Source organism: Notolepis coatsorum (assembly GCF_963971535.1).
Source record: "Notolepis coatsorum genome assembly, chromosome: 8".
Classification (NCBI taxonomy): domain Eukaryota; kingdom Metazoa; phylum Chordata; class Actinopteri; order Aulopiformes; family Paralepididae; genus Notolepis; species Notolepis coatsorum.
Window position 1 is genome coordinate 26722162 of NC_140172.1, and position 14640 is coordinate 26736801.

General features: G+C 45.6%; 1 protein-coding gene across 1 annotated transcript in view; it reads left to right on the plus strand.

Moving 5' to 3' along the window:
- The first annotated feature begins 469 nt into the window (after window positions 1-469).
- The window catches only part of fam222ba (family with sequence similarity 222 member Ba), an 80991-nt gene continuing 66820 nt past the window's right edge, over window positions 470-14640 (plus strand). The window contains exon 1 of the mRNA XM_084320680.1: window positions 470-579. The gene's annotated coding sequence lies outside the window, so the exon portion shown is untranslated. The remainder of the gene's footprint in view (window positions 580-14640) is intronic.

Here is a 14640-nt window from a genome sequence, read left to right on the forward strand (position 1 = left end):
ATCAAACGATATACAAATACTATTAAATATATATCCATAAATAAATATATATATTCGGTTTAATCTGATCCTTCACAACACACTGAGTTGACTCCATTGTTTGGGGCCAATGGGATTAAAGCTTTATGCACGGTATAGATTGGACATGGGATTTTTTTTTTTAATGAATCATCATATTGAATAATTTCTTTTTGCACACTCAGGATACAAGTGCAATACGGGATGAATTGGCAACACAATGTTGTCATTTTACAGAGATTGTGAAACCTAACAGGGGGATAGGTGGCCGTTCAAATGGTATGTTTCCCCACTTTAAACTTGGAATATTCCCAGTTCTTAGCTGTTATGCAGCTAACCCTGACCATGACACCCTACACAGACAGGACTGTACAGAACTCGATCTGGAACGCACCCAATTCGTGCGCATGCTCCGGAAGTCGCTGCCGCAGACAGCAGCAGCAGCAGTAGCAGTGATTCGGCTGCAACGCAGAGGAGCAACAACAGACACCAAAAAAAATCTACATTTTTTTAAACCATGACGACGTATTAAGCAATGCCTTTCGCGGAGGTAAACGGAGAGTAAGTAGATCTATCTTTTGATGTGTTTTCGTATTCCTATATTGTGCCATAATAAATGTGTTTCTAGGCTGAGATGGCAACAATGGAGCTCTGTGTTCAGTGTGTCAGACTGAAAGTAGCCAGAAGCCTCTTGTCATCAGACACTATAGCTCAGGTGGCAGACTGGCATCACATGCTGGCATCTCATATCGGACTTTACTTTGCCATAATAAGAAATGTATATGGTGTGTGTACTGTACTGCTCGTACTGGAGATATTCCCCCATGCAAACAAGAGGCAATTATTACTGAGTTATATACACTGGCTGACTGTGTGGGAATGATGGAGGGTGAGATATTACTAGGTGGATTTTTTTACATTCCCGTCTAAAGCATTCCGTTTGATGTTATTTTTGATGTGGTAATCAATTAGGGTGATGTTTCACACGTTTGATTAACTCGACATCATTTAATAATAAGATAATAATAAGCACCCAGCTGCCAGTGCATTAAAAGCACCAGACGTCAGTCGCGTCTCTCGCGCCATCGGGGCGCGCAGGGACCGTCGTAAAAGTGCAATACGGACAGTTGAAATGTTTTATCATTATTTCTTTTGGCTACTCCCTTAGGAGCAGTGGATCATCACTGTACTCCTTTCACAAACATGTAATGTAAGTAGGGTTTGCTAAATATATGTATATTAAAATACAAATATATTCTACGTTTTTATTTTCCATAGCTTGCTAATTATTTGTTGTGACTTCAGATAATTCCTCATCTGTTTATTAGTAAAGCTACTACTACCTTATTGTGTGGGCTAGTTAGTTTAAATTAATTTAATAACTGGTGAAATATGTTAGATTGCATGCATCCTGGATTATTTAGCAGCTCTGCATTCATGTGCATGTCGGATAGATACGTCTTGTCTCCGATTTGCGTTCATATATCCGATTTGTGCTTTTTGGACAGAAACAAATAAGAACAAAAACGGAGGTCGTTCAAAAGCGTCTGCCTGCTCCTTTGGTTATTGTCTAACAATGTGTTAATAACTTGTCAATGTAAATTGGTTGACGGGTCACAAACAATTATTTTGATATTTTCCTACCGTCAACTGACATCAGGAACTGGTAAAGCGATTACGCTATACTTCACAATTAGGGTACCAACCAAGACCCCCCTCTCGGGCCTGGGAGAGATAGGGTGCTCTGATCTTTGTTTGCAAAATCACGCCAATTATGTAGCCTAACTATGCCAAGTTTATGATGATTGGATGTCTTATTTACAAGGAGAATTGGCTCGTGTATGGATGCCTTTATATATTCTGTATATGAATATCTTTGCCATGAATTTCAGCAACTGGAAATAAAATGATGAGGTGAATCTCAGGCAAAGAAATACTTTGCCACACCACATTTCCTCCTGGGGCATAAGTTAAAACAGATTGTACAAAGGTAATTCTGCTGCTTGGAGTTCAGTCAACTGCTCAACAGCTGAATCATCTTAGCTGCTCTCACCTGGGTGAGTCACATACATTTTTTATATTCTCTTAACGTTCACAGCTGTTTCATTGTCAAAAAACGTATGTGGGGAAAAAAACTTGATCAGGCATCAGTGAGTTATTGCTTTAAAGGTGCATTATGAGTAGTTTGGGGTGAAAAATGTGAGACGTAACCTACAACATTTGAATGTGTTATTCATATTTTTAAGCACTGGACTGATGCTTTGGCACAGCGCTATTAAAAAAAGCTGCAAATGAAAAAAGGTTTGACTCCAGTGAATAATGTTGGTTGTTGGGCCGATGCTTTCTTTTTCTTTCTTTCACAAAATGAGATCTGGAATATAATTTGAAAATCAGTGTTTTGGTTTCATATCACACTTTACATGTCTATGCTGTTCAAAGGCAATACAATTAATCAGATTTCTAATGTGACTTTCCATACACGAGGAGATATCCTGATATTGATATCGGAAATAATTACTTTAACGTGATTTATCACAATATGGGGATATTCATTTCTTCCTTATCACCCAGGCCAGTCCTATTGGCTGTTATCCATAGTACCAATCCCATACATTTGTTTTCTTTGGATATTATCTGATACCATAGTGGTACACTTGATCTTCACAGCCTAGATTAATTTAATGGGTGCCACCTTGCACACACAGCCTAGATTCACTTAATGGATGCCATTTCTTCCTGTGTTCATTCATTGCCATCTTCTTTCCACCTGCAACACGTTTTGTTTTAGCTTCTTTATAAAGGGAGCCAGAGAGAGAGAAACAGCCTGAATGCTGGTGATCAATAGACATTTCAGGGGGCAGTTTATGTCGTAGTTGCTCTCGTCGAGGTCAGCACGCTGGAAAAGGTAAAATGAAACGGCACTCTAATGCATCCGTTAATTAGACCTCCTTGCCAAGTCATACTAGCTTACAACCGTTCCCTCTCATGAGTAATGAGTAGATTCATTGACCTGTCACTGCGGTGTATGACTCCACGATGCTTTTCAGAAAACCGCTGGCAAACATACAGTATTAGACTTGTGTGTTGATTTAGAATGTAGGCAGAGGAGGCTGATTTCCACTAAAAGGCAGATGCCGCCGCGCAGCAAGCGGGCTAATAAAGCCTTTTGATCAGTGTGCTGCTGCTGATATCAGGCCAAAAAAAAATCATCACGGAAATATATTCAGGAAATCATGGTGGAGATAAAAACGCCTACATGGATGGGCCAGTTTTGAGAGAAAATGTCAAACTGGAGTGGCTCATTGTGTGTGAGGGATGGGTACACACCTACTCAGATTGTTAAACCTTAACCTCACTGTATCAAACAGAGAGTGTCATAACAGATGAGGGCTGGATGGTGATTGGCCCAGCTTCTTACCTTGTGGCCTGTAGATGGTTTGTGTTCCAGAAGATTGTGCCTCACGGTGTCGAATGTATCGAGTGCCGATATTAGGCTCGTTCAAACGGCATTAATAACACAGGATAACATCAAAGCCGCGCTTCTATTACTCTGAGACTTCAGAGCGAGGCTATGAATAACAGAACAGAGAACTTGAGCAGCTTTCTCTATGGTGTTTCAGCTGGTGCTGCATGGGGATTCACTTGGAGCTCATTAAAACACATCGATTAGTAGCAATTATGATTCAGTTGATTGTTGTTTACTGGGAAATAGCTTGGCTAACGCGGCATATTCTTCATGCGGGATCATTTTCTGCGTTGGAATGAGTCCACTTGTTTATTTGGTTTAATTCAAAGCACCCGTCGTTGTATTTTTAGAGAGGCATCGCTTGCATTTAGAAATACTCTCTCCCCGAACGCCAAATTACATTTCATCCTTTCTTAATCCAGTTTTTGGCTTGTGTGTGAAATGTTAAATCACTCGCAGGTTTTGATTGAGAGCTTCCTGTGCCGCTAACAGATTTATTTGTTTCACAGTGTTGTATATGATGACGAGTGGCATTTTTGGAATGGTGTTATCATCCGTTTGTGCGATGCAGGCGCCTCCCTTGAGCAGGAACAGCGGGACGGGGAAGTGTGAGGTACAGAGACTGTCTGTCTGCCAGCCTCACCTTTCCCTCCTCCTCCGGTCACCAGCGCAGCTGTCAAACCACCCTCCTTCCCACACTGCTAGCCGCCAGTCGCAGAGCTTAGCTGTCAGGGCCGCACACGGCGTCTTCTCAGCTGTACCACGTCTCTCCATAAGAGGAGGCAGGTGTTTGGTTGCCTCCGTTTGACAGGGCTGTGTATCTCACTGAATCACACTGTGTGGGGGTCAGGAGGAGCAGGGCTGCGGAAAAGAATGTGTTTAGATTTTTTCTTCCCCGCCCCCGTTTCTATTTTTTGTAGGCCTAAATTGGATGCAGTGCAGGCTACTTCTGGCTGGGTTTCAGAACATGAGGATTTAGCTTTTTCACGCCAAAGCTGTGCATCTGCTGTAACATGGAATTGAAGCTGGTTAAAAAATGTGGATGGTGTTTGATGTTGTTGTACCCACGGGACCACAGGGAACCGGAACTGCATTTTGAACTCGCTCTATATCTTCAGTTTACTTTACGTTTCTGTAGGAATCCTTTGCATGGATTTTCACAGTAGCCGGCAGGTCCAATTAGGGCAAAAAGCCTGTGCTCTGGCTGGAAAGCCTGCATAATCAGCAAACCAGAGAGGCCTCACACTGGGGAGTGCTGGAACGATGCAAACACCACACAACCGACGGGGCTTTCGTGAAATTGTTTTGTCTTCCACCTCGAGGGCAATCATGAAAGAATCTAAGCCTCCTACTGACTCGTTCAACGGCAGCAGCAATAAACTAGTCTAGGACAGCATCGCTGTGTCTGGTTCGGGCGCTCGACTTTCCCCGCAGAGCCGCTGGGGACATGGGGGTTGTTTATGCGCCTCCATCTGACAGGAACAGCAGAGGACCGGGGCCAGATACCGTTATCCATTCGTGGCACGAGATAAGGCCCGGGCCCGAATCGGATCGCTGACGCACCACTGACCCCCCCCCCTCCTCACCAGGCGCTCTCTGTAATGAGAGGTTGCCAGGCGAGTCGCATATCATCCAGAGTCATCCTAAAAAGATGCCATTAGCGGGTCCTAGCGCTCATTGCTGCGACACGAGTGTTTTCCAGCCTCCGTGCCAACTGTACGGATCTGGCAACGCTCTATCTTTGAGTGTTTCTGAGGCTGGTCTGGTCCGGCAGGTCAGGTCAGAAGGGACACAAAGAACGGTACAGCTGTGGGGAGATCAGCTGGTGGGGAGCGAGAGACGGCAGAGCTGAACGTGTCATAGTTGGCACAAACATTTGAGGGTAAGCTAGCGGTGGATTAGAGAGAGAGAGAGAGAGAGGGGAGCTCTAAAATGTGCTGTGGCTAATTACCCTTTGTTTAAAAAGAAATAAAATAAAATAAGGTTTTTTAATGTGACTTGCTCTTTGACGAACATTAAAACCCAGAGATAATCGTGTTGACAACAGGGGACTTGTGTGTTTCAGGCCTCTAGACTGAAACGGTGCTGGCTTGCACGTGTTTACAGTAGGTGCAGTGGGTGTGTTAGTTGGTCAGTCCGAGAGTCATTGGATGTCCCATTTCCAATAAGCCCACACTCCCCCGTTACTAGTGGAGTTTGTTATTTTCCTGCAAAGAAAAGAGCCATGGGAAAGTTAAGCATGAAGGGGAAAAAAGGAAAAAAAACATAGGTTGTGGTTTTATTTGCCTTTTGTAATCTGTAGCCTTGTATCCTTGGACATAATAATAATAATAATAATAATAATAAAAGGTATGAAAGAGCTTAGTGTATCATACTGTCATCTGTTTTCAAGCGATAAAGCTGTTATCTGAGCCAACGAATAGCTAATGTTTCCCCGGGCCTGAGTTAACAGTCCAGGGCTTGGAGGAGGCAGACTCAGGTGCTGAGTGCTGCGCAGAGAGAGAGGCAGAGCCAAAGAGAGAGAGAGAGCCCGTTATCATCTGCCTGCACCACTTCTCAAGGCCTCGGTGTGTGTGGGTGTGCTTTTCTGTGTGAGTGCTGTGTGCTGAGAATGGGGCCCTTTATTATAACCCCCCCACCCTCTGGTCCTGTTGGCGGGGGCCATTGTTGGCCACAGTGAATGGTATCTCCAGTGCCTTGAAAAGTAACCAGATGACATTCTTCCTGTTGTTGAAAAGGGCCCGGGGTTGTGTTGTGAAAAGCGGCTGAAAGGGGAGGGTAAATCTGTGACCTTCAGAGGCTAATCTCTGGCATGTCATTCAATGCCCGTCGGAGGCGAATCCAGGCCCTTTCCCCCGGCGCTGATAGCGATGTAGCGGCTTGAGCGAAGCGGAACTTCCTCTGAAGTATTTAAGACAAAAACACGTCGACTGGTGCTTTTTCTTGGATGGTCCCTCCATCGTGATTCAGATTCAGATTCCTTTTATTGTCACTTATTTCAGTACTTTACAGCAAGAAGTGTGACATTCTATTTATTGTGGTCCCTCGACCATAGCAGCTTCCAATAATAAAAATACAATACATTTAGCATAGAATAAAATAAGACGACTAAAATAAAGATGACTATATATACAGTTAGTATATATGAAAGGAGCGAGGAGCTCTCCATGATCTGCCTGGGGATGGTTATTTCAAACAGGCAGTGTGTGTGACACCTATGTTGCCCAAACAACAGTCTCCAGTCTTCTTGTCACTGAGCTCTCTGTACATGGATTTCATGGCTTCAACGGCTCCTCTGTATTGCTGAGATACGGCCCCCGCGAGCGCAGGGATGAAATGGACTGTTGAGAGGCAGTATACAAGGCCGCCTGTTGTTGTTTATTTATGTCTACTCCTCCTCCCTTGTGTATTTGTCTTCTTCTGCTGGTTGCATTTCCTGGAACGACGTGCACGTGGTAGTCACTGTGTGTGTGTGTGTGTGTGTGTGTGTGTGTTGTGGGGCGGGCAGGGTGTTGAACATCTGTCTTCTCATCTACCTAATCACGTCTGTAAAGTAGTCACGACTCACGATCCCTCCGAGTCCCACCCAGCACACCACACATGCCCTCAGGTCGCTACAGGTCAATTTGAACCAAACACACATGCTTCACAAACAGTTTTTCCCCACAGCAGTGAGAATACTAAACGCCCCGGCCCGCACGGGCAAGCATCCGACACTGACTGACACTGTTACATGTGACTGTCCTGTATGTATTTATGTATTTATTGTGGGGATTGGGAGGGGGGGGGGGGGGGGGGGGGGCGTTTGATGTTTCATGTTGATGTCCCAGTGCTAATTAACATGCCGTACCGAAAACAATTACCACCAACCATAGTTGTGTGGCATTAAAGTATCTTGTATCTTGTTGTAGCACAGATTATCAAAAGCTGACAGAGTATTGAAAGGTGATTATTTTCCCAGTTAGCCTACTTCTTGTCTGTCATCTCCTTTCGTCTGCTGACTTTGCCGAGCGTTCTCAATGCCTTAAATTGTAATACTATTTGAATTTCTTTTGCTAATGGCTTTTCTGCAATAGCAAAACGTTATATTGATACGTCGCTACGTGAAAGTCACATCAGCCTGTCCTTGGTGTCAAAGTTATGGCATATTGTTATAAAAACTCACTCGGCAATGTAACATGTGTGTGCGTTGGCCGGAACGGTGATCACCGTTAAAAGCTCTGTAGATGGGTCTCTCAGCTACGTCATGTTTTTATTTTTATTTTTTATTTTTATTTTTTTCCCTCCGATTTTCTCCCATCCCAATGTTAGTCGTTATGCCAATTCCCAATCCCCTTCCTGGTCGCTGCGCACTTACCCCCCACAGTCGGTCTGGGAGAGTGGAGGCTATCACGTGCTTCCTCCGACACACGTCTAGCCAATCAACCGCTTCTTTTCACCTGGCAGCGCGGACTCTCACTGAGAGGGTGTAACGTGTGGAAGGATCACACTACCCCCCTTAGATCCTATCCGCGCTGAGCAGGCGCCCCGACCGAACTGTAGGAGTCGCTGTTTACAACGACCCGGACCCACCCCGCCAGCCAAGCTGGTGACAACGCCGGAGCTGTGAGCTGGATTCGAACAGGCGAATCCAGCGTCTCCGGTGTTGGTGACGAACGCAATCTCCGCTACGCCACCTGACCGCCTAGCTACGTCATGTTTAACCCTTTCACTGCTGCACTACCAAGCGGTTAACCCTTTCACTGCCACACAACAGCCGGTTAACCCTTTCACTGCCACACTACAGAAGGTTAACCCTTTACTATCACACTAGTGTGGCAGTGAAAGGGTTAACATTAGGATGGCTGAAGACTAGGCTATCCTTACATGCACAACTTCAATAATGTGACGTTTGTCACTAGACCATGATTATGCCATGAGAGGCTGTCTGGTGACGAAACATCACATGATGTGCAGAAATGTTCGTCAGGATATATATATATATTTTTTCTTTTCTATGCACCTATTGAGAGAGAGGTGTGCAAAATCTAATTTTTTTTTAACTGCGACCAGCAGCTATAATAGGTCACTCTGTCAGTTGGTCTGTTGGTCCACAAATATTTCTCCACACTCTAGTGGCCACAGGTTTTGCCTAGGAGGCTGAAATGTGGCATGGAGGTCAGGTGGTCATCGACCTTCATCACGAGGAAGAGGAGAAAAGACGAGAAGAAGGCCTAACTGTTTCAATAGCTCCAATACATTTAGGACAATCTGACAAAGCGCTGACATAACCGCTGGAACTATAGGGATGGCACGGATCCGATACTCACAGGATGGGATATCGGAAAAACAGGAAGTATTTTACGATCGGATACATTCCGCAAAGCGCGCCATCACGTGAACAGTAGTAGCGCGACAACAACGTTGGCGTTAGCTGAACGTGAGTGAACTTGTTAGCAGTGCGCTGCGATCATGTCAGTTGTGTGGAGTTATTTTAAGCTCAAAGAAGAAAAAGTGTAATATCCTTTTTTTTTTATCCACTTTTTCTCCTTATTTTCTATTTTTCTCCCATCCCAATTTCGCCTCGCCAATTCTCCCTTCAATTCTCCCCTCCCCTGTCTCGAACGTTGCTAGACTATGCCTCCCACTGGTCGGCTGCAGTGAGGACCAAGCCTTGCATCACGTGTCCCCTCCGGTACACGAGGAGGCAGCTGTCGCATCTTTTCACCTGAACAGCACAATCTCTCAGTGGCGAGGAGTAACGTGTGGGAGGCTCACGCTGCCCCCGATACTTCCTGATTCTGCTGTACAGGCGCACCAACCGACCTGTAGGAGTCGCTTTCCACAACGTCTAATCCCCACCCACCGGCTTTCCCACCCCTAACATTGCCAATTGTGTTAGTATGAACGACCAGCCAAGCCGGTAGCAACGGCGAGAGCAACGACCCAGCATCTCCTGCGTTAGTGGCGAGCGCCTTGCCCACTGCGCCACTTAGCCGCCCCCAAAAAAAAAGTATAATATCTGCAATGCAAGTATTTCTAGGGGTGGCAGCAACACTGGAAACTTCAACACCACAAACTTAATTAAACACTTGCAGATTCATCATGGAAAGGGAGTTCATACGTGCAACGAATGCCAAGAGGAAAACCTTTTGCCTCAGCAGCTAACATTGCTGGAAACCATTCAGAAGCACAAGAAACTACTTGCAGACAGTACCAAAGCAAAGCTGAAATAACCAAATAACCAAATTTATTGTGCTGGACGACCAGCCCCTTTCTGTTGTTGAAAAGATTTGGAGCCTCGCTACATGTTGCCAAACCGGCATTTTATCTCCAACACGGCTATCCCAAATAAGTACAAGCAAGTGTGCGAGTTTATTTCTAAATGCTTGGAAAACGTTGCCACCTTGAGTTTCACTACTGACATCTGGAGTTGATATAAGCTAACTTGATATCAGGTGGAAGAGTCTAGAGTTAAGCCCGATTTGAGTTTCACGTCATTTATTTATTTCACGTCACAAATTGATCAATACAGTCCGTATTAAGTGATGTTGCGTTTCTTTTTCAAATGTAGAGTAAAGACCCTATAACCCTATCAAAACAGCAGTCAAAGTGTATATTTTCAGCACTGTGTTTGTTTACCAATGATTTTAAGTGTTATTAGCTAAATATGAGCTTATAAAAAGTTACATCGGATGGGTATCCGTATGGGCAGATACTCGAGGCTGTGATATCGGTATCGGACATGAAAAAGTGGTATCCTGCCATCCCTAGCTGGTACCTTGAAGGCTAACTCCTTCTCAATAGGTCAGACTGCACTTAAGACGGGACAGGAATGAGCTCTCTTTGGTTGCACTCTAAATTATCTTTTGAAAAGGAGGTCTTTCGGATGAGAGGGGTGTTATTGGGTCCACATCCTGTGAATAGCTGGCTCTCTGCTGGCTTTGTTGCACGTTAGCGCTATGCCACCCAGGGGTTAAGATGGGGTCAGACCTCTTGTGGGAGAGTCGGCTGTCAGAAGGGGTGGTGGGGGGTGTTGTCAGGAGTTGCGTTGTGTGTCGAGGCTGAAGAGTGACATGGAACAACACGCTACAGGAAGGAGAAGCCTGACTGGTTTCTGGTCAGACTCTTTTTGTCAGACATCATTCAGTGATCAATGACTGGCATAACTTCTGTCATCTGCCTCCATTATGTCCATTATATCTATGTAATGTGTGTGCGTGCGCACGCGTGTGGATGAATATACTGCATGCACTACTCGCATAAAAACGGAGGCTGTTTACAAAGGAAGCATTGAATTAGGAGAAGAAAATGTCAACTTCTATCATGGTCGTGCGCACAACCATTTTCTATTGGCCGGCCCTACTCATATTTTAGAAGTAAGTGCCGCGACATCTGCAGAATGTGATTTAAGATGGAGGGAGAGACTAGGGGCAGGAGAAAACAGAGGAGGAGAGGGGGCTGAAAGTGTGTGTGTGCGTGTGTGTGTGTGGTAAAGTTCTGAGCGAGGTTGTTCTGCTCAGCCAGTCATATGGAAGAGTCGGCCTGGCCTTGTCTAACATCCCAGGGTCTCGTTGCAGCAGGGGTGGGCCCGCACAGTGTGTCAGGTTTCTGTAATTAATAGTAAATAGCCCACCCCCCCCACACACACATACTCCTTCAGGGACCAGGTGCTTCTAGTCTAGGACTCTAGCCTATAGCCGGCCATGGAGGAGAGAGCATACTGGGGGGGGGGGCCTTTTTTAATGGATTTGTCTGACTTGTGTTTTTAGTGGTAATAGAGAGAGGGATTGAATCAGTTTCCAACAGTGAGTGCACACAGTGTGATGGAATAGCTCCGGTCTATTTCCTGTGTGGTTTTAGTCCAGTAGGTTTTCATAGTGGGATCCTTGAGGGGGTGCCCAGGGGATTCTCAGCACAATGGGGAATAGTTTTAATTTCACTAATATTTAATTGATTAGAGTTTTTAGTACAATGAGAGTGTGAAGGAGAGACTTCTTTTGCGGGGGCATCCTACACCCATGTTTTATTGTAAATTGTTTGAGCAGGTGGTTTGAGCATCGGGGCCTGACCGGCGGTCGCACCGTCCCACCGGCAGGGGGGGGGGGGGGGGATTTAGGCTAGTTAGTGGCCCTAACCCTGCACACACACACACACACGCTGCGATCGGCCACAGTGCCTGGGGGGGGGGGGGGGGGAGACGGTAATATTCCTGATCTAATTACTGCCAGGCATTTTTTTAGACGCAGAGAGTACTTTGTGATTTAACCTCTTGTCAGGGGCTATAAACGGAAGCTGGGTTAATCTTCCTGGCGACCTCTTCTTCTCCACACGGGGAGAGAGAGAGGAGAGGACCGAGAGAGAGTGCTTTAAATTCAGCCTCACTCCCCTGAAAACCCGGGCTAAGAAACCAACATACCACAGCGTGTTGCTCACCGCACACACACACACACACACACACACACACAGCTGACACGCTAACGGGCTGCTGCTGCCGATGTCTCTACAGACGGGGGTCTATTGGAAATTCTCTCAAGGTAACGAGTGCTCTGACCTTTTGGATGTCGGCAGGCAGCTGGTTCATGAGAACTTGTGTGCCGCTGCCGCTGCTGCTGCTCTGTGCGGTTTGACAATTTGCAGCTTCGAAACATAAAAGCTGTACTTTCTTTTTGGCTTCCTCCAAATGGGATTGTTTTCCAGACAACAACACACCCCCCAACCCGCCACTCCATGCTACCATCTCTCTCTCTCTCTCTTTCTCCATCTATCCATCTCTTGTCTATCTGTCTCTTTCTCTATCCGTCTCTTTGTCTCTCCGTCTGTCTCTCTACTTATCGCTCTATCTTTTGGTCTCCTTCTCTCTCCCTCCATTTCTTTACTTGTCTCTCTGTCTGTGTGTCTCCCTCTCTTCATCTCTCTCGCTTTCTCTACGTATCTCTCTCTCTCTCTCGCTCACAAAAGAGGGAGAGAGAGATGTTTGAACAAATGGATTACTATAAAAGCAGAACTGGAGGTTTGGGTTATCAAGTCAAATGCAGTGTAAACAGTTCTGTGGACTTGAAGGGATTATGCCGCCTGCCTGCCTGCCTGCCTGCCTGCCTGCCTGCGTGGAGCCAGTCAGAACCCATTCAACTCAACAACCCCAGGCCTGGCATTTAGGGCCAAGGGCCATCGTGGCTATACTGCCTCTCCATTAGAGAAACACACACACATACCACAACATGCCCTGTTGCCTCTAAATACTCAGCCATTTCCCCCCTCTCTCTTTGTCACTAATCACACTTAGAATGATGGATTAGCAAATTAATTGCAGACCTCCCCTTATTTAAGTCCCACCCACATCCTAATGTGTCAGGGGGTCCTGGTGACTCTCCACAAAAGAGGCACGTATTTGTGACATTGTAGGTTGGTATCTTTGTTGCAGGCCCCCCCCCCCCCCCCCCCTTCTCTCTTCCCCTGATCTCCTGTCACTCACGGTCCTAATATCTAGGGCTGGGCACCGGCTCCGACGACCCAATTCCACTACATTTCCATTCACAATGTCCGGATTCGATTTGTATTGCTATCGGTTCAGTTTCAGGGGGGGGCCAGGACCTGCCATAATTTCCGTAGTAGTGAGCAAGGCAAACTAGAGCCATCTGCCGGACGGGAGGCTTGCTAGTAATAATAATGTTTAGCTAAAATCGTCACACAGAGGAAGCCATTGATCACATGTTCTGGCCCTAGTCCTGTCTGACGAAGCAGAAATATCTTTACATAGGAGCGGCTGGGTAGCGCAGTGGACTAAGCACTCGCCTACCACCGCAGAGACTCTGGGATCGAATCCAGCTGTCAGCGGCACCTCCGGTTTGGTCAGTCGTCCCTACTAACACAATTGGCAGCGTTAGCGGGTGGGAAGCCGGTGGGGTGTATGTGTCCTGGTCATTGTAAACTGCTACTCCTACTGTTCGGTCGGGGCGCCTGTTCAGCAGAGAAGGGATCTGGGGGAGGTAGTGTGATCCTCCCACGTGTTACACTCCCCCAGTGAAACTCCTCACTGTCAGGTGAAAACAAGCGGCTGGCGACTCCACATGTATCGGAGGAGGCATGTGGTAGTTCTACACCCTCCCCATGCAGGCCCGACAGTTGGGCAATGTGCGTGCGCAATGACCAGGAAGGGAATTGGCATATCGACTAAATTGGGATGGGTGAAAAAATACAGAAAGCACAAAAATAAATAGAATAAAAAAATATATATATATCTTCACATTTCCTTTTTTAACTGTTATTCATTGAAGCAATACTGTATGGTGGTGCTTTACCTAGTCAGTGGCGTTGTGTAGTACAGCTATCCACACACATCCTGCTGCTCTAAGGATACATGTTCCTACCTCTCTCTTAGGGATGCACCGATCCGATATTGATATCTGATATCGACCCCGATATGACTAAAATAGCTAGATCGGGTATATCGGGGAATTTTCTTTTCTAATTATTATTATTATTATATATTTTTTTCTTTCGTTATTTCATTTGAATAATAAATAACAATTCAGTACATTTATATCTGTGTTCATTTGTTACATTTTGTTTCACTAAGTTAGGAAAGTAATGTTTTAAGTCAAGCCTGATGTTGCCTTGCAAACAAAAGAATGATCCCAGTCTCTTCCACACAGTGAGGTTTATTAATTGAACAATGGGTATCGGATTGGTACTCGGTATCGGCCGATACCCAAAGACTAGGTATCGGTAGCGGGACTGAAAAAGTCGGATCGGTGCATCTCTCTCTCTCTCTCTCTCTCTCTCTCTCTCTCTCTCTCTCTCTCTCTCTCTCTCTCTCTCTCTCTCTCTCTCTCTCTCTCTCTCTCTCTCTTTCTACCCTCTCTCTCTCTCTCTCTCTCTCTCTCTCTCTCTCTCTCTCTCTCTCTCTCTCTCTCTCTCTCTCTCTCTTCAAGCTTTCTGAAATCTGCTTTATTGTTTTCCCTCAACAATGTTGGCTCATAGTGATTAAAAAAACGTTTTGGTGAAATTGCCCTTTTTTAATCGTATTGTTTGAGGCAAACGATCCGTGGTAAATTGAAAGTCGTAGCGACTTTTAAAAACGTCACGGTTGGTCTCGGACATCAGGGAAAGCAGTTCCAGATGAACATGTCTCCTCTAACTAACCACTGACCCAAAAATCATGCTTTTTTCCAAAT